Source organism: Moschus berezovskii, chromosome 5 (genome assembly GCF_049115385.1).
Source record: "Moschus berezovskii isolate FMDL1 chromosome 5, NW_MosBer_1.0, whole genome shotgun sequence".
Classification (NCBI taxonomy): domain Eukaryota; kingdom Metazoa; phylum Chordata; class Mammalia; order Artiodactyla; family Moschidae; genus Moschus; species Moschus berezovskii.
Window position 1 is genome coordinate 62,375,299 of NC_142464.1, and position 27,412 is coordinate 62,402,710.

The following is a 27,412-nucleotide window of genomic DNA, read 5'->3' on the forward strand; positions in this document are numbered from 1 at the left end:
ATTCAGGTGTCTGTAATCAAACTCACATATTCAGTTTTAAATTTTAGTATTTCTATGTGCTTAGAGGTACCTGTATGCCTGGATTTTGAAGTAATGGACTTCATGTATTTTAAAAACTGTTTTTCTCTATTCCCAATCTCCCCTTAATTTTACATTGCTTGATGTGCTTTCTGTAGCCCTCCCAGTCCCACCCCAACACAGAGCGGGGGGTAAGCATCCCCTGGAGCTACTCCTATTCCCTTTCTTTAAATTAGCTGATTATGGGCTGAAATAGATGTCATTCTCTCAGAGGTGTGGAACTTCCTTCTCCAAAATGACCAGTCTCTACAGACCAATTAAGCAAAAGAATGCTGAGCCTGCTTCTGAAAGGTAAAGCTCTCAAAACACACAGCAACTGTCAGCTTGTGTACCTCTAAGCAATTTCTGCGAGAGGATTTTCTGAAAGGTTGAGCTAATGGGTTTGAATACAGCTGTGCAGAAGGTTTTGCAGAGACAGCAAAACTAAGGAAATGTCAGTTTTTGCCAGTTTCCTAGAACAGCAGTTCTCTACTTGCATGAACAAAGCAGCATAGGAGTGCAAAGCATTCCTTCACCCCTAAAGACCACTTTCCACTTGGGGTAAGCAGAGGTTTTGAACTCAGACCACTGTGTGGCCTTCAGCTGCTTAAACATAAAAGGGCAAGTCAAGTTTTATGGAGCAGATTTGGCTAAGCTTCTACTTTCATCCTTTTCCCTAAGCTTTTATCTTCCTTGCAAGGGGAATTTCTCAGCAGGCTTTTCTGCATAATGATATCTGAAATGCTGTCACCACTAATCGATCTCAGACTTTTTTGGAGTATCATATATTACTGGGGAATCAAACTGCATATATTTTATTTATTTAACATTAACTTTATTTCAATATAGTAAATGGAATGAACCTAGTCTTCAGAATCCAGTAGTCTTGGGTCAGAACCCTGAGTTTGATTACCTAATAGCTGAGTGTTCCTGGGTGAGTTAGTTAACCCTCTCCTATTAGAGTTGCTAGTCTCAATTTTCAGCTCAGGGATATGGTAGCAACATCTGTTCACATGCCTGCAATGTATTTAAAGAGTGTCAGACATCATATGTACTCTCAATGAGTGTGTCTCCTTTTTCCATACTGTGTATATTCTAAGAACATATCAGTCTAGTTTTTTAAAATTATTTTTTTAGTAGACTACAGTGAATTTTCCAACCATACTCCTATGTATAACTAACACTGTGATTTTCTCACTCAGGGAAAAACAGTGTTTTGGATCAATCTGATGCATGAACTATTTTTATATGGTTCACAAGTGAAGAATTATTTTCACACATTTTTTAAGGTAAGATAAAAAAAAAGAATAATAATTTCTAACACAGGGAAATAATATGATATTGAAATTTTGGTGTCCAGAAATAAAACTTAATGGGAATTCAGACATGGACTTATGTTTAGAAATTGTGTATGGCTGTCTTGGTGCCACTAGGCATGGGTGAATAATTGCAACAGAAGCCAGATAGCTTGCAAGGCCTAAAATATATACAATCTGGTCCTTTACAGGTAAAATTTACAGACCTATGGTCTGGAATATTGAGTATGATCTTGTCAGTATTCTAAGAATGACCTCATTGAGTACCTCTTGTGCTCAGTCATGTCTGACTCTTCTACGACCATATGGACTGTAGCCCACTGGGCTCCTCTGTCCATGGCATTTTTCCAGGTTAGAACACTGGAGTGGGTTGCCATTTCCTTCTACAGGGGCTCTTCTATAGATCATTGCTTAAAAAATATCAACCTATATAGTAAAGTTTAATATGGAACCAAACAAAATATTAACATTTACTTTTTGTTGATTGAAACTTAGTGCTTATTTACTGGGATGTGAATCATAGAGATTGGGGATTGAAGTTCAAACACATACTGTATTCTAAAGACTCAACCTGGTGTCAGGAATCTTTAAAGCCCTAATTATTCTAGTTAGTTTTTCTTGCAATTTGTGTAACTCATTGCCCTACCTAGTAGTTAGGTCTCCTTTTTGTAATTCAAATAACCACTAGGCTTCATCATATCTAAACTTTAAAAATTTAAATTATGTTTTTACTATCCTTTATCAAAATGTCCTTATCACTCTTAAACTTAGTATTTTATTTAATAAAGTAAAAATTCTGTTAATATTTTTATAAGTTTTTGAAGAGCTTATTCTCAAACTCTTTAAAGTAGCCTTAATGGCTTTTAAAATGAGCTGAGTTTGCTGAGGAAATAATAGAAAACGCAATGTATTAATTTCTCAATACGGTGGCTTCCTGGACTACAAAATAATTATAAAGCATATTCTTTTGTTCTTTGTGTCAAGAATTTTCTTTACTATTTTTAAAGATACCATAATTTATTTGAGAGCTCTATGAATTTATTGCATTTCATTTAAATAATAAAATTTGACAAATGTTGAGAAAACAAGTAGAGGGAAGTTACACCTTATCTTATATTTTCTTGTATGCTTGTAACCATTTCATATTTTTTTCAATTTTTTGATACCCAAATAAATGTGTCCATTTTCCTACAACATTCAAATGAAAGGATGAATGAAGGACAAAAGGATTCAGATCCAAAGAAACAGGACAGTAAAATAAGCTGTTAAAAATTAGGGTAGCATGATAGGCAGGAAACAATTAGGGCACTGCAATTCAGAGATAGGGAGAAGTAGAGGGCAAGGAATAACATAATATGACAGGTGAAGAATGAGCTGGATCTTTACAGTATAAAGGAGGAAGATGAAGCACTTGGATAGGGAGGGGAAATCAAATGAACATCTGCTGACTCCAAATAAGGTGTCAACACTCCAAAGGTGAGATACGAAACTAAACAGGAGAAGCAGTTGTTAAAGGGCACCAGATTGTTTATGAGAAATTAAAGAGATCCATGAAGATGAAAGAGATTTGTCTGTTCCTGTAATAGCAGACATATTTTTATCTTTGGGTTGTTCCCTCTTCAATATGTATCTAAGTTTTTAATTGACTTTGTAAATTCTTAATAGAATTTAAAACCCAAATACATTGCACACAGTGGGTTTGATTTTAAAACACCATAACTGAAATAATTCTGGCTCTATTTTATTTAAGCATTATTTTAAAATTTCACATGTTGTTTTATATGACTGATTATTTTAAAACTTTATATAAGCCATTGATATTTTGCATCATAATTAAATATTTAAATATTTATAATGTAATAGTAAAATTTTTCATGTAAGAAAGTAAAATATAAGATCCAGTTTTGCATTCTTCCTACTTCTGACTTGTTTCTTAAAACTCATATTTAAAAAATGTCAATATAATTAAACAAATAAGCAAATAACAGTCAGCTTTCCTCCCAAAAAAACTAGAGCAAGAACAGGATTAAGAATAATAGCATCAATAAAAAGAAAGGCCAGATATACTAGACCATGGAAGAAGTTTCTTAACTGTAATTTCCATCTAAATGATACAAGCTCTACATGAGGAACAAGTCTAGGAATATACATTTTCTCAATGTGAGACCAATATCACTTACAAAATTTCACTGACTTCAGAGTTCTGAAAGAAAATCAATAGAAATCAGTAAATGTTAACCCACACCTTATCCTGTATCAGTACTCTGTGCCCTGAATGCTATTATTTACTTAAAAATAATTCATGCCTGTATCTCTGAGAACTTTCAGATAGTAGCAGTAAGTAGTGCTTTTTGTCACTAATTCAGAGAGGATATAATTTATTTGCTAATATCTGGAGGCATTTTGACAGAATTTAAATATGCATATATTAAATATCAACTACCAGGTGGTGCTAGTGGTAAAGAACCCTCGGGCCAATGCAAGTAGACGTAAGAGATGTGAGTTTGATTCCTGGGTCAGGAAGATCCCCTGGAGAAGAAAGGGGCAACCCACTCCAGTATTCCTCCCTGAAAAATTCCACGGCCAGGGGAGCAGGGTTGGCTAAGGTCCACAGGGTCAAAAAGAATCAGACCAGACTAAAGCGACTTAGCACACAAGCACGCACCCATGTAGAGAGGCACATTTTAAAAAGGACTAATGACAATCACAGAGATATTACGCAGCTAAGATCAAAGAATAATTTACTGTAATATGAAAAAAATAACAAGACGATTTTGCAGTGCCTCTTGTGGAAATGGAAATTCACTTCTCTTTTGTTGTTCAGGGATAAGTCCAGAGGGAAGCTCATCAGTTTTATATCCTCAGGTGAATCTATCAAATATATTCTGTGAGTAATAAAAGGTTTGTCTTTAAAGTTTCTTAACTATCATTTGTATTTATTGTTTAATGAAAGCCCTCCTCCCAGCCTTTTAAATCCTTTACAGTCTCTCTTTTGATATAGATTTCTTTGACACAAATTTTTCTTAAAAACCAATTTTAATTGCTTGTCAGAGGACCAAAAATCTCAAGATAGTACCAACATTCCATAACAGTTGATAACCTTTGGAGAGTTATGGTGTTTCAGTTCAGTTCAGTTCAGTTCAGTCGCTCAGTTGTGTCCGACTCTCCGCGACCCCATGAATCACAGCACGCCAGGCCTCCCTGTCCATCACCAACTCCCGGAGTACACTCAAATTCATGTCCACAGAGTCGGTGATGCCATCCAGCCATCTCATTCTCCGTCGTCCCCTTCTCCTCCCGCCCCCAACCTTTCCCAGCATCAGAGTCTTTTCCAGTGAGTCAACTCGTCTCATGAGGTGGCCAAAGTATTGGAGTTTCAGCTTTAGCATCAGTCCCTCCAATGAACATCCAGGATTGATCTCCTTTAGAATGGACTGGTTGGATCTCCTTGCAGTATAAGGGACTCTCAAGAGTCTTCTCCAACACCACAGTTCAAAAGCATCGATTCTTCGGCGATCAGCTTTCTTCACAGTCCAACTCTCACATCCATACATGACCACGGGAAAAACCATTGCCTTGACTAGACGGACCTTGGTCGGCAAAGTAATGTCTCTGCTTTTTAATATACTATCAAGGTTGGTCATAACTTTCCTTCCAAGGAGCAAGCGTCTTTTAATTTCATGGCTGCAATCAGCATCTGCTCTGTACTTAAAATTCCCCATAGACTTAGATGTTCAACTTATTGGAAGAAATGTAGGTAATTCTATCCTGAATTGCTAAACTTACATACATATTTACAAAAAGAATAAGGAGATTATATTGTAAGCAAATTAATTCTATTTTTCTCTAGAATTTGAAATGAGTGTGCTTTAAACCAAATATTTTATTATTTGTGCTCATTCGTATTTATAGATTCCAAGTGACAATGTATAATTTCCTTTAAAAAATAACATAATCTATCAAAATGATAAATAAGCACTTACATTTTTTATAACTAAACGTTTATGTAACCCCTCCCAAGTGTATTTGTGTCTTTACATCCCAGGAGCCTAGTTGTATTCTAAACCAAGTACCAAAGACACCTACACAAACCATCTCTTTGTTAGTAAATCTACAGGCTCAAATCTACGCTCCTTTTCTTGCCAAGAAGCTATATGCCATCTCTTAGTTTCATCAAGATTTTCTATTTGTTGTCATTATCATGACCACATATTCCTTTCTGGTCCTGAGCTAGGTTTCAAAGAACAAATTAAGCAAAATTTTGGTATTCCTGGACCTATTTCCTATTGAGAACCACCACTTTAGGCAACAAAGACCTTCCATGCTGCTTCCAGAAATAAGGACACAGTGAGATGGATCTTCGAGAAAAACTATCATTGTCATCAGTGTCTGATACTTTAGTGATTTCTAACTGGGATTTCAGGTCTGATATTATTCATTCCTTCACTCCATTGCTTGTTTAATTAAGAAAACTATTTTTAGTATCAACTAGGTGGTAAACACAGCATGGCCTGGGAATAAGAAAAATAATGAGCAATTTTATTGGATGTTTACTATATGTGCTGAGGTTCCAATACTTTGGCCACCTCATGCGATGAGTTGACTAACTGGAAAAGACTCTGATGCTGGGAAGGATTAGGGGAAGGAGGAGAAGGGGACAACAGAGAATGAGATGGCTGGATAGCATCATCGACTTGATAGAGGTGAGTTTGAGTGAACTCCAGGAGTTGGTGATGGACAGGGAGGCCTGGCGTGCTATGATTCATGGGGTTGCAAAGAGTCAGACACAACTGAGCGACTGAACTGAACTGAACTGAACTGAACTGAAAAGCTTGACACTTAATTGTCATGATATATCTTGCTGAATCATCTGAGGTATGTGTGAATGTTATTCCCATTGTAGAGAAAAGCAAATTGAGGGTTAAGTAAATTGAATAGTTACTTAAGCAGGGTTATGTAGCTAAGCCGGAGCAAAGTACCATTAGAATCTATATACTAGAACTCCAGAAATGAAACTGTTTATAACTAAAAAAAAAAAAAAAAAGAAAGGATTTTTGGTTTAAGAATTCTCATTATCTAGTGGTAGAGATCAAGAATTAACCAGATAATTACATTGTAGTTTGACTAGCGTGTTGAGGGTGAAACTCCAATACTTTAGCCACCTGATGCAAAGAGCTGACCTATTGGAAAAGACCTTGATGCTGGGAAAGACTGAGGGCAGGAGGAGAAGGGGGCGACAGAGGATGAGATGATTGGATGGCATCATCGACTCGATGGACATGGGTTTGGGTGAACTCTGGGAGTTGGTGATGGACAGGGAGGCCTGGCGTGCTGCAGTTCATGGGGTCGCAAAGAGTCAGACACAACTGAGCGATTGAACTGAACTGAATATCTGTTCTACATTATGAAATATACAATCTGCTGAATTTTCATCTTTCTAATGGTTAACTATAATACACCAGGATGAATGAAGGGAAATTTTACCTTTTATTAACTCTCTTGCATATCTATGGATAATCAATTCACAGATTTATATCCACTCAAAGTGACATTAAAGCGTGTTTAGTGGATAAAATGCCTTATCATTGGAAAAGAACCTGATGTTGGGAAAGATTGAGGGCAGGAGGAGAAGAGGGCAGTGGAGGATGATATGGTTGGATAGCATCACTGACTCAATGGACAAACTCTCAACTGGCTCTAATTTGAGCAAATTCTGGGAGATAGTGAAGAATATGGAAGCCTGGTGTGCTGTAGTTCATGGGTCCACAAAGAATCAGACACAACTTAGTGACTGAACAAAAACAATGAATAAAGTGCATGTCAAGAGGAGGATTTAGATTTCTCATTTCTTTTCAGAGTTAATATACCAAGGATTTAATCTGCTCAGGACTCCAGGCCTCAGAACAAGTTTTCTCAAGCCTGATAGTACATAGGAAAACTTTAAAAAGACGTCTCTATATAAGCCCTATTCCTGGAGATTCTGATTTTATTGGCCTCGCAGTGGGGGGTCATCATTTTCTTAATATATATTTTAAAATATGTGTTATTTTAAAACTTCCTAAATAATTTGAACGGCATCCATGTTTAGGAATCATCAGAGTATGATGTTGTTAAGATATTGATAGGAAATAGACATCACATTTAAAGAATCAACAGAAAAGGTCTTTTTACAGAGAAGTGGGGAGAGTTCAAGAAACCAAAAGGGATGAGACCAGCAACATTAAGAAGTTGTTCACCAAGTTTAGGGGCATGAGGAGAGAGTGGTTTTAATAGAACCTGGCAAGCACTATAGTCAGCAGAGAGGCTCTTCAGGAGAGGAACACTGGCCATGAGTAAAAAAAAAAAAATCAGCCAAACCAAAACGTAAGATCTTCTGGAGCAAGAAAAACAGCAAAAAAATCTGGAGACTCTGGCATTTCTTGCATATGGCCATTTTCTCAATATTGCCTCTGGTTTCCTGGCTTTCAGATTCTAGTTACATGCCAGGATAGGTGTTCATCTTTTTTTTTTTTTTCAAATTGGAATATAATTGCTTTACAAAGTTGTGCTAGTTTCTGTTGTACAACAACATGAATTAGTCATATGGTCATATGTATACATATATCTCCTCCCTTTTAAGCATCCCCACACCCCTTTAGGTCATTGCAGAGCACCAAGCTGGGTTCCGTGTGCTATACAGCTGCTTCCTGGTAGCTATCCAAGCTATCCATTTAGAGCTGGAGGAATCTGAATCTTTCATCTATTTCATCATCTAGTGTTATCCTCTGCTTAAAAAATAAAGCACGAACATTGTGGAACAATCATCCTTTTCTTTTACCTGAGTCCCTGATTACTTTCCATCTTGGTTGTTATTTCAATCACAGTGACCTCTTTGAAATATGCCTGGTGTACTCAAGTCTCAAGTCTTCGCACTGTGATTTATCTGATTAAAAAGACCTTAAGAGCATACATGCTAAGTTGCTTCAGTTGTGTCTGACTCTTTGCGACCCTATGGACTGTAGCCCACAAGGATCCTCTGTCCATGGGGATTCTCCAGTCAAGAATAGTGGAGTGGGTTGCCATGTCCTTCTCCAGGAGATCTTCCCGACCCAGAGATTGAACCTATGTCTCTTTCATCTACCTATATGGTAAGTGGGTTCTTTACCACTCGTGCCACTTGCAAAGCCCTCAAGAAGACGTTAGCTCACATAAAAAAATGACTAACTCTGTCATATTCAAAGATTATATCATATCCTCAGTAAGTTCTACTTTGAGTATTTACAAATATATCTTCTTGACCAGCAGGCTCAACCCATTCACATTGTCTATTTGTTTGTCTCATGGAAAGCACTGCCTTCTAACAGTATTTTATTTTATTTTCATTATTTTTACTCTGTATCTCTCACTGTTACAGCAGTCCTATGAAGCAGGCATAATTGTCTTCCATTGTCTGTTCACTATTGTATCTCCTGAACCTAGCCCACTGTACACATTATAAACATTTGTTGAGTAAAACAAATGTATCCTCTATAACAAAATATTCTCACACTCACTATAATTGATTTGATTTAGAAATAAATGAAAGCAATTTCTGTAATTTATTTACAAATGATTGCTAAAATAACAATAGTTATCTCAACCTGTGGGATACAGCTTATGCATTATATATAGGGAGCTTTAGAACCCTACATGCTCAATTTTAAGAGAAGGCAGCATCAAGATAATTAGCAAAACATATGAGCTACAAAGTTCAAATACTTAGGGCAGAATATGTGGACAGAAATTTAAAAGAAAAAATGCAGTGAAAATTCATTTATTTCATAAAAGAAATGATATAGGTAACTTTCACTTAAGTGATTAAGGGATAAAAGAGAGAAGACAAATGTACAAATTTTGAAAAGGGGGGATATGACAGTAATTAAATAGAGAAGTGGAAAATTAAGTAGAGAAGTGCATGTTTTGAATAATTATAGGCCATACATAAAATGTGTAAGCAAAATATATGGAGAAATTAAAATGAATTTGCAGTTTAACAATCTGACTTATGAAGAATTACAGAATCTGAACAAGTTTGCAATAATTAAACAAATAGAATTAGTGGTTAAAAATTCTTTACCAAGGGGTTCACTGATGGTCCAGTGGTTAAGAATCCAGGGAACACTGGTTCGATCCCTGATCCAGAAAGATTCCACATGCCGTGGGGCAACTAAGCTGGAGCGCCACAACTACTGAGTCCACGTGTAGCAATTACTGAAGGCCACATGCCCAAAAGCCTGTGCTCCACAACAACAAAAAAAGAAGCCACCACAAAAACAAGCTCGTACACTGTAACTAGAGAAAGCCCACACCCGGCAACAAAGACCCAGTCCAGCCAAAATTAAATAAACATAAAAAAAAAAAAACTTGTTAGGAGCCCTAACATCTGAGTAGCCGGGATAGGCCTGAGACCTTGCTTAGGCCTAAGTTTCGATTTCCTGGAGACAGGGTGGAGGCTAAGTTCACAGAAACTCCTCCCTAAGAAGATCCCTCAGGCACCAAAATTAAGAAACTCCTCCCTAGAAAAGTCCCCACGGCGCCAAAAATCAGGCCAATCAGAGGAAAAAGGGAAATCCCCCAGAAAAACCCCGTGCGCGCATAAACTGGCCAATGAGCTTCTGCGCGCACATGAACTGGCCAATGAGCTTCTGCCAGCTTGATCTTTTGAACAAAAATAGGTGCTTATGTAATCTAAGACTATAAAAAGCGCTGTGACCTGGGCTCCGGGCTCTTGTCCGCACTCCGCTGCGCTGGAGGAGGCATGAGCCCTAGCTCGAGCTAGAAATAAACCCCATTCTTGCTTTTGCATTGCTGTGAGTGTCTTATTCTACCAGTATGGGGGGACTGGACTCAGGGCATAACAAACTCTTTACCAAGAAAGAATCAAGCTCCTAGAAGGATCTATAAGCATACTTCAACAAACATTTCAAGAACTGTGACTTTCATTTACACACAAACTTTCCTCCAGAAAGAATTCCACTTGTGCACAAACTCTTACAAAGGAAAATACCACACCTTCATAAGATAGCCTCAATGAAGTTATATACCTGGAATCAAAGTCATTAAAGGACATTATGGGAAAGAAATATTTACTTTTAGTTATAATCACAGTGGTCAAAATCTTTGATAAGTTATTTAACCAAATCTAGCATTTATATGTCCGAGAAGGCAATGGCAAGCCACTCCAGTACTATTGCCTAGAAAATCCCATGGACGGAGGAGCCTGGTGGGCTGCAGTCCATGGGATCACTACGAGTCAGACATGACTGAGCGACTTCACTTTGACCTTTCACTTTCACACATTGGAGAAGGAAATGGCAACCCACTCCCGTGTTCTTGCCTGGAGAATCCCAGGGACGGGGGAGCCTGGTGGGCTTACGTCTATGGGGTCACACAGAGTCGGACATGACTGAAGTGACTTAGCAGCAGTAGCAGCAGCAGCATTTATACGCAGAAGATAAGACCTCTTGAAAGTGAAAGTGTTAGTCACTCAGTAGTGTCCAAATCTTTGCAACTATGTGAACTGTAGCCTGCCAGGTTTCTCTGTCCATGAATTCTCCAGGCAAGAATACTGGAGTGGGTTGCCATCCCTTCTACAGGGATCTTCCTGACCCAGGGGTTGAACCTGGGTCTCCTGCATTATAGGTAGCTTCTTTACCACTTGAACCACCACTAATACCTCTTAATCATACAGATTTTTTCCAAGTATGCAGTAGAATTTCAGCACTAGAAAATCTGTTATTAAAATCACTACATTATCTTTAATTTTATTATACATGGCATTAAAATGTTTTTATAAAATTAAACCACCAATCATAATAGGAACTATTAACAAACAAAGATTAATCAAATAAAATACATGTACAAAATCCTTACATAATAACAAACTTAATATTGGGAATGTCAAAAGCACTTTCTTACGACTTTGAAAAAGATAATGATACCTTAAATTACTACTTCTGTGTCTTGGCTAGTACATTGCAAGAATAAAATTTAAAAATGTTAATTAAAACTATGAAAATAAATATTCATTATGTGCATGTGATAAAACTGTCTACATAGAAAACTAAATTTTCAGTTCAGTTCAGTTCAGTTCAGTTGCTCAGTCGTGTCCGACTCTCCGCGACCCCATGAATCACAGCACGCCAGGCCTCCCTGTCCATCACCAACTCCCGGAGTTCACTCAAACTCAAGTCCACAGAGTCGGTGATGCCATCCAGCCATCTCATTCTTGGTCGTCCCCTTCTCCTCCCACCCCCCAACCTTTCCCAGCATCAGAGTCTTTTCCAGTGAGTCAACTCGTCGCATGAGGTGGCCAAAGTATTGCAGTTTCAGCTTTAGCATCAGTCCTTCCAATGAACACCCAAGATCGATCTCCTCTAGAATGGACTGGTTGGATCTCCTTGCAGTCCAAGGGACTCTCAAGAGTCTTCTCCAGCACCACAGTTCAAAAGCATCAATTCTTCGGCGATCAGCTTTCTTCACAGTCCAACTCTCACATCCATATATGACCACGGGAAAAACCATAGCCTTGACTAGACGGACCTTTGTTGGCAAAGTAATGTCTCTGCTTTTTAATATATTATCAAGGTTGGTCATAACTTTCCTTCCAAGGAGTAAGCGTCTTTTAATTTCATGGCTGCAATCAGCATCTGCAGTGATTTTGGAGCCCAAAAAAATAAAGTCTGACACTGTTTCATTTTGGAAAACATAAAAAAAACTTGAATTTAAAAATTTTAAAAGAACAGTAAATTTTTGAAAACTGGAATAAATTTGCTTAACAATACTGCAGAATACAAAATTTGCAATTAAAATTGAGTTGACATCCTTCCAAATTGAAACTCCTGAAAGTTTTCTAAACTTTGAATCCAATGCACTGAGCAAAAGGTAAAAATATGTTCAGTCTTTGGGATTTTAAAAGAAATAATTTGGTACATTTAGGAACCACTCCCCAACCTCCTTATTGTAGAAAATTGTAAAACTGCCTAGTTTGAGTGATCTCAGGCTTGAGAAAGACTCTCCACTGTCCTGTCTGCATAAGAAACAGCTCTATCACTTGACATTTGAATCAGCAAATTGTAAATTCACATTCTCTCTGGAGGCAGTAGCAAGGCTTAATTGGAGTATTACACTGAAGACTGCTGTGGTTTTGGAGCACAGAAATGCCCTTTTTTCTTGAAATCTTTGATGGATGTCCTTAGGGCTTAAAAGTTTGAGCCACTCTTCAAAATTTGCATTTCTTTAGACTCTTCAATAAAGGTATTTCTGGCCACCAACACATCATTATCAAGTAGAACTGGCTGGCATAATAGTTACATGAAGAGAAATTCTACCAGAGCTCTACAATACACAAATACTTGCCTGAGCTGATCAGTTGATCATTCCAGTGGCCTTAACTCTGCTCTCCTGCCACCTTCCTGTCAGCTGACACACACAGCTTTAAAATTTCAAGCTTAGTTGGCTCTGCAAGATACATTGTCATCCACCAAATCTACCGCAGTAGACAGCTCCCTCAGATGTTGTCTGAAGGAGACGAAGAAAAGGAAAATCTTCCAGTTGTAGAAACTTTAAGCATTGTATGCTTGCTCATTTTGCCTGGAAGGAAAACAGGAGTTGTGGATATATGTCAATAGGTAAGGAATGACTAATCTTTTGGATGGAAGATCAGAGACTTCTGTATCTAAAATAATGGAAGCTAGGTGACAAGGAGTTCTACAGAGTATACTTTGCAATAGAGTACTCTGAGAGGGTCTATGACTGTGAGAGGCTTTGTTTTGTTTTTAATATATATTGTTTGTTTCCAGTTGCACACGTATTAAAGGATTCCTGGAAAGTTGGAAAATAAAATAGAAGTTATTCAGCCTCTTTCTGCAACAATCCTATTGTTTTTCAGTGAGCTCTTGGAAAGGAGAAAAGAGCCTTAAAATCACAGAGGGTGTTACTTTGTGGCATATCGTTAAGGCTGAATTGTCTAAGTGATGCACAAAGCTTTCAATTCAGTTCAGTCACTCAGTCATGTTTCACTCTTTGCGACCCCATGAACCGCAGCATGCCAGGCCTCCCTGTCCGTCACCAACTCCAGGAGTACACACAAACCCATGTCCATTGAAACAGTGATGCCATCCAACAGTCTCATCCTCTGTAATCCCCTTCTCTTTCTGACCTCAATCTTCCCCAGCATCAGGGTCTTTTCAAATGAGTCAGCTCTTCGCATCAGGTGGCCAAAGTATTGGAGTTTCAGCTTCAGCACCAGTCCTTCCAATGAACACCCAGGACTGATCTCCTTTAGAATGTACTGGTTGGATCTCCTTGCAGTCCAAGGGACTCTCAAGAGTCTTCTCCAGCACCACAAGTCAAAAGAATCAATTCTTCTGCGCTCAGCTTTGTTTATTTTTATTTTTTTTAAACATTATTTTATTTTATTTTTTTTAATTTTTATTTTTATTGGAGGCTAATTATTTTACAATATTATATTGGTTGGTTTTGCCATACATTGACATGAATCTGCCCTGGGTGTACATGAGTTCCCCTTCCCGAACCCCCTTCCCACCTCCCTCCTCCCCTTATCCTCCCTCTGGGTCATCCCCGCATACCAGCCCCGAGCATCCTGTAACATGCATCGACCCTGAACTGGTGATTCGTTTCACATATGATGATATACATGTTTCAATGCCATTCTCCCAAACCATCCCACCCTCACCCTCTCCCATAGAGTCCCAAAGACTGTTCTATACATCTGTGTCTCTTTTGTTGTCTCGCATACAGGGTTATCATTTGCATCTTTCTAAATTCCATATATATGCGTTAGTATACTGTATTCATGTTTTTCTTTCTGGCTTACTTCACTCTGTATAATAGGCTCTAGTTTCATCCACCTCATAAGAACTGGTTCAAATGCATTCTTTTTAATGGCTGAGTAATACTCCATTGTGTATATGTACCAAAGCTTTCTTATCCATTCGTCTGCAGATGGACATCTAGGTTGCTTCCAAGTCCTGGCTATTATAAACAGTGCTTCAATGAACACTGGAGTACATGTGTCTCTTTCAATTCTGGTTTCCTCGGTGTGTATGCCCAGGAGTGTGATTGCTGGATCATATGGCAGTTCTATTTCCAGGTTTTTGAGGAATCTCCACACTGTTCTCCATAGTGGCTGTACTAGTTTGCATTCCCACCAACAGTATAAGAGGGTTCCCTTCTCTCCACACCCTCTCCAGCATTTATTGCATGTAGCCTTTTGGATAGCAGCCATTCTGACTGGTGTGAAATGGTATCTCATTGTGGTTTTGATTTGCATTTCTCTGATTATGAGGGATGTTGAGCATTTTTTCATGTGTTTGTTAGCCATCTTTATGTCTTCTTTGGAGAAATGTCTGTTTAGACACTAATAGATGGAGAAATATACCGTGTTCGTGGATTGGAAGAATAAATATTGTAAAAATGAGTATACTACCCAAAGTAACTTATACATTCAATGCAATCCCTATCAAGCTACCAACGATATTTCTCACAGAACTAGAACAAATAATCTCACAATTTGTATGGAAATACAAAAAACCTTGAATAGCCAAAGCAGTCTTGAGGGAGAAAAATGGAACTGGGGGAATTAACCTGCCGGACTTCAGGCTCTACTACAAAGCCACAGTCATCAAGACAGTATTGTGCTGGCATAAAGACAGAAATATAGATCATTGGAACAAAATAGAAAGCCCAGAGATGAATCCATGCACCTATGGACACCTTATCTTTGACAAAGGAGGAAAGAATATAAAATGGAGAAAAGACAGTCTCTTTAACAAGTGGTACTGGGAAAACTGGCCAGCCACTTGTAAAAGAATGAAACTAGAACACTTCATAACACCATACACCAAAATAAACTCAAAATGGATTAGAGAGCTAAATGTAAGACCAAAAACTATAGAACTCCTAGAAGAGAATGTAGGCAAAACACTCTCTGACATAAATCACAGCAGGATCTTCCAAGACCCACCTCCCAGAATATTGGAAATAAAAGCAAAAATAAACAAAAGGGACCTAATTAAAATCAAAAGCTTCTGCACAGCAAAGGAAACTATAAGCAAGGTGAAAAGACAGCCTTCAGAATGGGAGAAAACAATAGCAAATGAAGCAACGGATAAAGGATTAATCTCCAAAATATACAAGCAGCTCCTGCAGCTCAATTCCAGAAAAATAAATGACCAATCAAAAAATGGGCCAAAGAACAAAACAGACATTTCAGCTTTGTTTATAGTCCAACTCTCACATCCATACATGATCACTGGAAAAACAATAGCTTTGACTAGATAGACCTTTGTTGACAAAGTAATGTCTCTGCTTTTTAATATGCTGTCTAGGATGGTCATAACTTTCCCTCCAAGGAGTAAGTGTCTTTTAATTTTGTAGCCACAATCACCAACTGCAGTGACTTTGGAGCCCAGAAAAATAAAGTTAGCCACTGTATCCCCATCTATTTGAAAAGAAGTGATGGGACAGGATACCATGATCTTCAGTTCAGTTCAGTTCAGTTCAGTCGCTCAGTCGTGTCCGACTCTCAGCGACCCCATGAATCACAGCATGCCAGGCCTCCCTGTCCATCACCAACTCCAAGAGTACACTCAAACTCATGTCCACAGAGTCGGTGATGCCATCCAGCCATCTCATTCTCGGTCGTCCCCTTCACCTCCCTCCCCCAACCTTTCCCAGCATCAGAGTCTTTTCCAGTGAGTCAACTCGTTGCATGAGGTGGCCAAAGTATTGCAGTTTCAGCTTTAGCATCAGTCCTTCCAATGAACACCCAGGATTGATCTCCTTTAGAACGGACTGGTTGGATCTCCTTGCCGTATAAGGGACTCTCAAGAGTCTTCACCAACACCACAGTTCAAAAGCATCAATTCTTTGGCGATCAGCTTTCTTCACAGTCCAACTCTCACATCCATACAAGACCACGGGAAAAACCATTGCCTTGACTAGACGGACCTTGGTTGGCAAAGTAATGTCTCTGCTTTTTAATATACTATCAAGGTTGGTCATAACTTTCCTTCCAAGGAGCAAGCGTCTTTTAATTTCATGGCTGCAATCAGCATCTGCAGTGATTTTGGAGTCCAAAAAAATAAAGTCTGACACTGTTTCCACTGTTTTTCCATCTATTTCCCATGAAGTGATGAGACCAGATGCCATGATCTTTGTTTTCTGAATGTTGAGCTTCAAGCCAACCTTTTCACTCTCCTCTTTCACTTTCATCAAGAGGCTTTTGAGTTCTTTTTCACTTTCTGCCATAAGGGTAGTGTCATCAGCATATCTGAGATTATTTATATTTCTCCCAGCAATCTTGATTCCAGGTTGTGCTTCTTCCAGCCCAGCATTCCTCATGATGTACTCTGCATAGAAGTTAAATAAGCAAGGTGACAATATACAACCTTGACGTACTCCTTTTCCTATTTGGAACCAGTCTGTTGTTCCACGTACAGTTCTAACTGTTGCTTCCTGACCTGCATACAGGTTTCTCAAGAGGCAGGTCAGGTGGTCTGGGATTCCCATCTCTTTTAGAATGTTCCACAGTTTATTGTGATCGACACAGTCAAAGGCTTTGGCATAATCAATGAAGCAGAAATAGATGTTTTTCTGGAACTCTCTTGCTTTCTCCATGATCCAGCGGATGTTGGCAATTTGATCTCTGGTGCCTCTGCTTTTTCTAAAACCTTCTTGAACATCTGGGAGTTCACGGTTTACATACTGCTGAAGCCTGGCTTGGAGAATTTTGAGCATGACTTTACTAGTGTGTGAGATGAGTGCAATTGTGTGGTAGTTTGAGCATTCTTTGGCATTGCCTTTCTTTGGGATTGGAATGAAGACTGACCTTTTCCAGTCCTGTGGCCACTGCTGAGTTTTCCAAATCTGCTGGCATACTGAGTGCAGCACTTTCACAGCATCATCTTTCAAGACTTGAAATAGCTCAACTGGAATTCCATCACCTCCACTATCTTTGTTAGTAGTGTTGCTTTCTAAGGCCCACTTGACTTCACATTCCAAGATGTCTGGTCTAGATCAGTGATCACGTTATCCTGACTATCTTGGTCATGAAGATCTTTTTTGTACAGTTCTTCTGTGTATTCCTGCCACCTCTTCTTAATATCTTCTGCTTCTGTTAGGTCCATACCATTTTTGTCCTTTATCGAGCCCATCTTTGCATGAAATATTCCCTTGGAATCTCTAATTTTCTTGAAGAGGTCTCTTGTTTTTCCTATTCTGTTGTTTTCCTCTGTTTCTTTGCATTGATCACTGAGGAAGTCTTTCTTATCTCTCTTTGCTATTCTTTGGAACTCTGCATTCAGATGCTTATATCTTTCCTTTTCTCCTTTGCTTTTCTCCTCTCTTCTTTTCACAGCTATTTGTAAGGCCTCCTCAGACAGCCATTTCGCTCTTTTGCGTTTCTTTTCCATGGGGATGGTCTTGGTCCCTGTCTCCTGTACAATGTCATGAACCTCCGTCCAGAGTTCATTAGGCACTCTGTCAATCAGATCTAGTCCCTTAAATCTATTTCTCACTTCCACTGTATAATCATAAGGGATTTGATTGAGGTCATATCTGAATGGTCTAGTGGTTTTCCCTACTTTCTTCAATTTAAGTCTGGAATTTCGCAATAAGGAGTTCATGATCTGAGCTACAGTCAGCTCCTGGTCTTGTTTTCGCTAACTGTATACAGCTTCTCCATCTTTGGTTGCAAAGAATATAATCAATCTGATTTCGGTGTTGACCATCTGGTGATGCCCATGTGTAGAGTCTTCTCTTGTGTTGTTGGAAGGGGGTGTTTGCTATGACCAGTGCATTCTCTTGACAAAACTCTATTAGCCTTTGCCCTGCTTTATTCTGTGCTCCAAGGCCAAATTTGCCTGTTACTCCAGGTGTTTCTTGACTTCCTACTTTTGCATTCCAGTCCCCTATAATGAAAAGACATCTTTTTTGGGTGTTAGTTTTAAAAGGTCTTGTAGGTCTTCATAGAACCATTCAACTTCGGCTTCTTCAGCGTTACTGGTTGGGGCATAGACCTGGATTACTGTAATATTGAATGGTTTGCCTTGGAAACGAACAGAAATCATTCTGTTGTTTTTAAGATTGCATCCAAGTACTGCATTTCAGACTCTTTTGTTGACCATGATGGCTACTCCATTTCTTCTAAGGGATTCCTGCCCACAGTAGTAGATATAATGGTCATCCGAGTTATATTCACCCATTCCAGTCCATTTTAATTCACTGATTCCTAGAATGTCTATGTTCACTCTTACCATTTCCTGTTTGACCACTTCCAATTTGCCTTGATTCATGGACCTAACATTCCAGGTTCCTATGCAATATTGCTCTGCCATGATCTTAGTTTTCTGAATGTTGATCTTTAAGCCAATTTTTTCACTCTCCTCTTTCATTTTCATCAAGAGGCTCTTTTGTTCTTCTTCGCTTTCTGCATAAGGGTGGTGTCATCTGCATATCTGAGGTTATTGATATTTCTCCCGGCAATCTTGATTCCAGCTTGTGCTTCATCCAGCACAAGCTGTACTCTGTATGATGTACTCTGCATATAAGTTAAATAAGCAGGGTGACAATACACAGCCTTGATATACTCCTTTTCCTCTTTGGAACCAGTCTGTTGTTCCATGTCCTGACCTGCATATAGGTTTCTCAAGAGGCAGGTCAGGTGGTCTGGTATTCCCATCTCTTGAAGAATTTTCCACAGTTTATTGTAATCCACACAGTCAAGGGTTTGGCATAGTCAGTAAAGCGGAAATAGGTGTTTTTCTGGAATTCTCTTACTTTTTTGATGATTCAGCTTTAACATTCACTGAAATGATTCCAGGAATGCAGGCAATGAAAAAAATCTTAAAGGAAGGAAGGGAGGGAGGAAGAAAGAGAAAGAGAATGAGAAAGGATGAGGAAAGAATGGAAGGAAGGAAGGCAGAAGAAAGAAGCAAGGAAAGATTTCAGGTTAAAAAAATAAATAAATAAAGCAAAAATAAAGCAACAAAGTCCCAAACCAACTGCTTGTAGATACAAGATTGAAAGAACACCTCTGACAACAAACTAGCTTTTTGGAAACACCACTTTGACTCAAATTTCATGAGCCTCAGTTCAGTTCAGTTCAGTTCAGTCGCTCAGTCGTGTCTGACTCTCCGCGACCCCATGAATAACAGCACGCCAGGCCTCCCTGTCCATCACCAAATCCCGGAGTTCACTCAAACTCATGTCCATAGAGTCGGTGATGCCATCCAGCCATCTCATTCTCTGTCGTCCCCTTTTCCTCCCACCCTCAACCTTTCCCAGCATCAGAGTCTTTTCCAGTGAGTCTGCAGAAGCTTTAAAAACTCAAAGCATAAAAAAAAAAAAAAAAAAATGGAGAGAAATATAACTCAGCTTACACATGTGGATTGTCAAGAAACTGCTCGACCCTTTAAATTCTAAAATATCTGAATACTTAGTTAATTGTCAGGTGCCACTCTTGTTGCTAAGAACAAATTTAAATTCTATGGTCTAAGAGATCCAGCGGATGCCAGTCAAGGTGGCACATAAAAATAACTGTCATAACTATTATCATAAATAAATGATAAAGTCATCATAAATAAATATCATAAAATTACCATAAACTTATGATAAATTATCATAAATAAATCATAAAATAATGATTATTTTCCTGAATTCACTGAACCACTTCCATATGGCTAGGGACATATGATATACAGAAGAAGGCTAGGTTGAAGAAAGATTATTGCTGGGTTGACTTAAATTACTTACATTCACATGAGATTTGGTTTTTTTGATTTTTTTATATGTAAACTGTGAAGAAAGCTGATCGCCAAAGAATTGATGCTTTTGAACTGTGGTGCTGGAGAAAACTCTTGAGAGTCCCTTGGACTGCAAGGAGATCCAACCAGTCCATTCTAAAGGAGATCAATCCTGGGTGTTCATTGGAAGGACTGATGCTAAAGCTGAAACTCCAATACTTTGGCCACCTTATGGGAAGAGTTGACTCACTGGAAAAGACTCTGATGCTGGGAGGGATTGGGGGCAGGAAGAGAAGGGGATGACAGAGAATGAGATGGTTGGATGGCATCACAGACGTGATGGAGGTGAGTTTGAGTGTACTCCGGGAGTTGGTGGTGAACAGGGAGGCCTGGCGTGCTGTGATTCATAGGGTCGCAAAGAGTCGGATGACTGAGCGACTGAACTGAACTGAATACGTGTTAGCAAAACTGCTCAAATAACTAATTTGTCTAATTTGTGATTATATGATATAATATATGATATATTATCATATATCATATCTATATATAACATATATATCATCCCATGGTATGAAAATAACATATAAACAGTAGATAGTATCACAGGCATTTATTTTATAGCATTACATTTTAGTTATAAACATTTGTTTTATTTATATTGCAATTATGATATTTATTTTGGGAGAAACCATTTTACTGTGGTTGGTGAGTTTTTAAAATGGCCGCAATACTTCCTCACATTCCTGTATAGCAAAGTGAATTCCAGTTGTTGTTGTTGTTTATTCTCTCAGTCATATCTGACTTTTTGTGACACCATGAACTGTAGTACACCAGGCTGCCTTGTCCTTTACCATCTCCCAGAGTTTGCTCCAATGCATGTCCATTGAGTCTGTGATACCATCCAACTATCTTTGTTGGTCCCCTTGTAGCTCAGCTGGTAAAGAATCCGCCTACAATGAGGAGACCCGGGCTCAATCCCTGGGTTGGGAAGATCCCCTGGAGAAGGGAAAGGCTACCCACTCCAGTATTCTGACCTTGATAATTCCATGGATTGTAAAGTCCACGGGGTTGCAAAGAGTTGGACATGACATGACTGAATGACTTTCACTTTCTCACATCTGTACATCAATCAGTTCAGTTTAGTTGCTCACTCTTTGCGACCCCATGAATCACAGCACGCCAGGCCTCCTTGTCTATCACCAATTCCCAGAGTTCACTCAAACTCACGTCCATCGAGTCAGTGATGCCATCCAGCCATCTCATTCTCGGTCGTCCCCTTCTCCTCCTGCCCTGAATCCCTCCCAGCATAAGAGTCTTTTCCAGTGAGTCAACTCGTCGCATGAGGTGGCCAAAGTTTTGGAGTTTCAGCTTTAGCATCAGTCCTTCCAATGAACACCCAGGATTGATCTCCTTTAGAATGGACTGGTTGGATCTCCTTGCAGTCCAAGGGACTCTCAAGAGTCTTCTCCAGCACCACAGTTCAAAAGCATCGATTCTTCGGCGATCAGCTTTCTTCACAGTCCAACTCTCACATCCATACATGACCAAGGCAAAAACCATAACCTTGACTAGACGGACCTTTGTTGGCAAAGTAATGTCTCTGCTTTTTAATATACTATCTAGTTTGGTCATAACTTTCCTTCTAAGGAGTAAGCGTCTTTTAATTTCATGGCTGCAATCAGCATCCACAGTGATTTTGGAGCCCAGAAAAATAAAGTCTGACACTGTTTCCCCTTTTTCCCCATCTATTTCCCACGAAGTGATGGGACCAGATGCCATGATCTTTGTTTTCTGAATGTTGAGCTTCAGTCCAACCGTTTCACTCTCCTCTTTCACTTTCATCAAGAGGCTTTTTAGTTCCTCTTCACTTTCTGCCATAAGGGTGGTGTCATCTGCATATCTGAGGTTATTGATATTTCTCCTGGCAATCTTGATTCCAGCTTGTGCTTCTTCCAGCCCAGCATTCCTCATGACGTACTCTGCATATAAGTTAAATAAGCAGGCTGACAATACACAACCTTGACATACTCCTTTTCCTTTTGAAACCAGTCTGTTCCACGTCCAGTTCTAACTGTTGCTTCCTGACCTGCATACAGGTTTATCTGTAGTCTATTTCCTCACCTCGTGAATGTAGGCTGATCAAGGGGACTTGGTTTGTTCAATAGGACTTTGGCAAACATGATGTCGGCATAAGATTCAATATTCTTGAGCATTTGGGCTTGCCCTCTTTGCTGTGGCAAACCTTGAGACCATCACCCTGTGGACAAAACTAGCTAATTATTTTAAAATAAATAGTTCTGTGGCATGGCGTTTAATACATCCACAATATTGTGCAACCATCATCTCTATGTAGGCTCGAAATATTTCCATCACCTTCAAAGAAAACCCATAGCTTTTAAGCTACTCATTGTTCCTTCACCCACCCCCTAGACCCTGGTAACACTAATCTGTTTTTTGTCTCTATGGCTTTAACTATTTTGGATATTTATATAATGTAATGTGACCTTTTATGTCTAGCTTTTTTGAAATTAGCAAAATGTTTCTGAAGTTCATGTATATTGTTACATGTATCAGCACTTCGTTTTTTATGCTGAATAATATTCCATTGTACATATATACCACATGGTCTTTATTCATTCATCCGTAGATGAAAATGCAGATTTCACCTTTGACTATTTCAAATAGTGCCTCTATGAACATCTATGTACAAGTATTCGTTTGAATACATGTCTTTAGTTGTTTTGTTTATAACCTAGGAGTGGAATTACAGGGTTAGATGGTAATACTGTATTTACTTTTTAAAATTTATTTATTTACATTGAGAAACTGCTAAACTCTTTAAACAATGCCTATACCATACCTGCAGTGATACATTCCCTCCAGTAATGTACAAGGGTTTCAGTCAATCTCTCCCCATCCCATTCTTGCCAATACTTGTAATGTTTTATTTCTAATATTATTGTTATTATTACAACTATTAGAAATAAATCACTACAAGTCTTGGCAAGGATCAGGAGCAATTGCTGAGGGAATCCCATAAACAGAGGAGTCTGGCAGGCTACATAGGGTCACAAAGAGTCAAAGATAATTGAGAATGCACAGTATTATTATGGCCACTCAAGTCAATGTGAAGTAGTATCTCATTGTCATTTTGATTTGCATTTCACTAATGATAAATGATGCTGAGAATCTTTTCATGTTCTTGTTGTCTATTTGTATATCATCTTTAAAATATGTCTATTCAAGTCCTTGGCTTTTTTTCCAATTTTGTCAAGAAATAAGTGACATAAACTACTGTACAAATTTAAGTCATTCAGCATGATAGTTTGATTTACATATGTTGTGAAATGATTATCACAATGGGTTCAGCTAACATTCATCTCCTCATATAGATATAATAAAAAGAAAAGAAAGAGAAAAGTATATTTCCCCCTTACGATAAGAACTCTTAGAACTTACTCTCTTTAACAATTTTCCTATGTGCCATACATCACTGTTGATTATAGTCATAATGTTATACATCACATACCTAGTCCTTGTTTATCTTATAATTGGGATTTTTACCTTTTGACCAATTTCATCTTTTTTTCTTCCAGGAAAAGCCCATATTTATTTAGTTTAACACTGTCCCTGATCCACAAAAACTGTAGGACATGCACATAAACAGGTATACCCCTCCTTCCCCCTATGCCACCCAGAACCCACAAAACCTACAAGAAAAAATAAGGACAAAGTTCTGCTCAACAGATAAATTTATCTTCACTTCTGGAAGATGTTTCCATATCCTCTTTCTTTAGTGGCTACTTGGACCTTCAGAAAAGCACTTTTTCCCTGACCTGACCCAGAACTTTGGTTTTTATTTTTCACGTTCTTTAACATTGGTGCATTTTTCAGGATGTTAGTAAAATCAGAAAGCAGATTTTGTTGCCGTGGATGTACACCTCTGTTCCAGCTATAGCACTAGGCTAGCCCTAGGCTGTGATGTTAAAAATCTGCCCATCCATGTCGTCTTTCACCTCAGTGAGCCTTTCTTGATACACCTCAATGGTATTTGTTTCACCTGTCATAATGTGGTCCTTAGCCCATGTAGGGCTTTAACTGGCTCACCAATAGACATGCTGGCAAGAAGAGAATTAGGCTCTGGCATCCTCAAAATTCCTAATTGGCTTAGTCTTCTTTTTTGTTGCCGAGTTCTAAGAATGTTTTATATATTTTGGATGTGGGTGGGTATTCATGCGAACTCAGTCACTCAGTCATATCCAACTCTTTGCAATACCATGGGCTGTAGCCTTCCAGGCTCCTCTGTCCATGAGATTCCCCAGGAAAGAATACTGGAGTGGGTTGCCATGCCCTCCTCCATAGGATCTTCTGGACCTGGGATTGAACCTGTGTCTCTGGCATTACAGGTGGATTCTTTATTACTGAGCCACCCGGGAAGCCCCCTGCATCACCTGGGAAGTCATATTTTGAATAGTAGACCCTTTTAAAATATTTGATTTGCAAGTGTTTTCTGTCAGTATGTAGGTCTCTTCATTTCCTGGAGGCAGCTAGAACTCTCATACATTACTGGTTGGAACGCAAAGCTGTACAACCATTTTCAAAGTAGTTTGTGACAGTCTTTTCCTGGTAAACAATTGTTATATGACTCAACATTCTCATTCAGAGGACATTTACCAAGATAAACAAAAACTTATTTCAATACAAAGACATTTTTGTGAATGCTCATAGAAGCACTATTCATAACTGTTAAGAACTAGAATTAAGGGAGTGTTCATCAGATAAGTGAAAGTTGTTCAGTCATGGACAACTCTTTACGACCCCACAAACTATACAGTCCATGGAATTCTCCTGGCCATAATACTGGAGTGGGTAGCCTTTCCCTTCTCCAGGGGATCTTTCCAACCCAAGAATCAAGCCAGTGTCTCCTGCATTGCAGGGAGATTTTTTACCAATTGAGATTTCAGGGAAGCCCTCATCAGATAAGGAACAGATAAACAAAACTAGTTGTGCTCTATGCATATTATGGAATACTTAGCAATAAAAAGGGATCAGCTATTGATAAAGCAACAAATCTCAATGTCATTCTATGGAAAAGCAGTCAGATTCAAAGACACTAACTGTATTATTCTATGTATAAGGAATGTATTAAGTTTACTAAAAGACAAAGGAAGTAAGATTGATGGCAAAGCAATAAAGGAAAAATTTCATATCATTTTCTTGGAGTTTGCATAATTTTATACAATTGCTAAAATTTATCAAATGATAGCCTTAAAATAAGTGTATTTTATTTTATAGGTCATATTCTTAAAAAGTTTGGGGAAATAAATATCTACTTATTTTAACCTAAAAATGAAGAGATAATTATATATATGCATGTTATATATAATTATATATATATGTATATATGTTATATCAGTGAAACATTTTATGTCTGGAACAGTAATTTTGCTAGAGAGAAGATGCTGTTTAATTTCAAATATAAATTACATTTTTATGAAGGAGTCTTATAAATTATTTTTTTCGTCTTTATGTTTTTTCAAATATCAGTGTTTAGCTGTGGTTAAGTAGATATTTTTGCCTTAGGGGAAGGTACCAGATGGCATAGTAGCACCTGTCAGATTTATATTATTAGTGCAATAATTAGGAGTACACCAAGCAGTGAAAAAAAATTATTTTATTTTATTATTTCAATTCCTGTAACATTGCTAACCCTGTAAACATCAAGAAACCCTGCAACTCTGTGTCGTTTTCTTCTGAATATAGTAATCAACAGAGTTATCCAGAAAATGAAGGAGCCTTATGCATTAAGCATCAGGAATAACATTTTTATGGCCCTTATTTCTCAAGTTTCTCATGTATTTTGTAACTAATTACAATCAAGTGTCTTCATCATGGATATTCTCCATAGATATTTTTCTGCCTAATAATCTCCTATATTTCCATATATGATATATACACTAAATCAGAGCTGTTTTAAGATCCATTTTTGTCCATTACTGGATTGGTTTTTAAAGTCATATGTTTTACTATCTTTAATAATCCGTCTTTACTATGAAAAATTGGAGGAATTCAGTGGAATCAATAATTAAAACTTGTTAAAAATCTAAAAATTTATTGCATTGGTTTTATAAGTCACTTCAGTCATGTCTGACTCTTTGCGACCCTACAGACTGTAGCCCACCAGGCTCCTCTGTCCATGGAATTCTCCAGGCAAAAATACTGGAGTGGGTTGCCATGCCCTCCTCCAAGGGATCTTCCCCACCCAGTGATCAAACCCACATTTCTTACATCTCCTGCATTGGCAGGTGGGTTCTTTACAATTAGTACCAGCTGGGAAGCCTTGTTTTATAATATATAGTATATTTTTAAATATACATCTGAATATAGAACTTAGCAGGCATTGAAAAGTTGTAGTTTTCTGGGTACGTATCAGATGCAAGAGACACAGTTCTGATCCCTGGGCTGGAAAGATCCCCTGAAGTAGGAAATGGTAACCCATTCCAGTATTCTTGACTGGAAAATTCCATGGACAAAGATGCCTGGCGGACTATAGCCCATGGGGCTGCAAAAAGTCATATACAACAGAGGACATCCTAATAATCAGATTTCCATTTTCCAGCTCTCCTTCAGCATTTGGGTTGGGCAAGATTTCTTTTTCCCAAATTTTTCAAGATGAGAGACTCTTCAGATTTAGAAAAAAATGTTTCCTTACATGTGAAATCAAAGTAACTAAAATTTGTATGATAGGAACATAATCAGTATTTATTTGTAGGAAGGACTATCTTATTATTATTTTGTTTTTATGTTTGAAAGAAATCTCATAACAAGGCAGTGGCTTATAAACGATGACATCTTATCATGAAATACTTGATACCGAGTCCCAAAATGATATAGGATTTTTTCTTGCATTTGGAAATATTAAACTAAGTTTATAGAACTTTAGACTTGTAGATCAATTGTGGTGCTTGAGTCATTTATTTTATTCTATTCTTTTATTTCTTGTTATCCAAGCATTCGGATATACTGGCCTGGAAAATCCCCATATGATTCACAGTTGTTTCTCTTTGTTCTCTGGTCATTTCATTTACTTTCTTCCATCTAATTCTTCTCAATTCCTGTCACATTGTTCCATTAAAAAAACAAGGTAGAAAAGAGAATTTGCTGTAAAACATAGTAAGAACTCTAAATAATAATTGATAGATCTAGATTGTAACCAGAGGCTATCTATAGTAAGTTATTTTACCTAATCACCAA

General features: G+C 38.2%; 1 pseudogene; it reads right to left on the reverse strand.

The window, feature by feature from the left end:
- Positions 1 to 23,917: 23,917 nt before the first annotated feature.
- Positions 23,918 to 24,275, reverse strand: LOC148777836 (small nuclear ribonucleoprotein Sm D3 pseudogene; annotated as a pseudogene).
- Between the last annotated feature and the right edge of the window lie 3,137 nt (positions 24,276 to 27,412).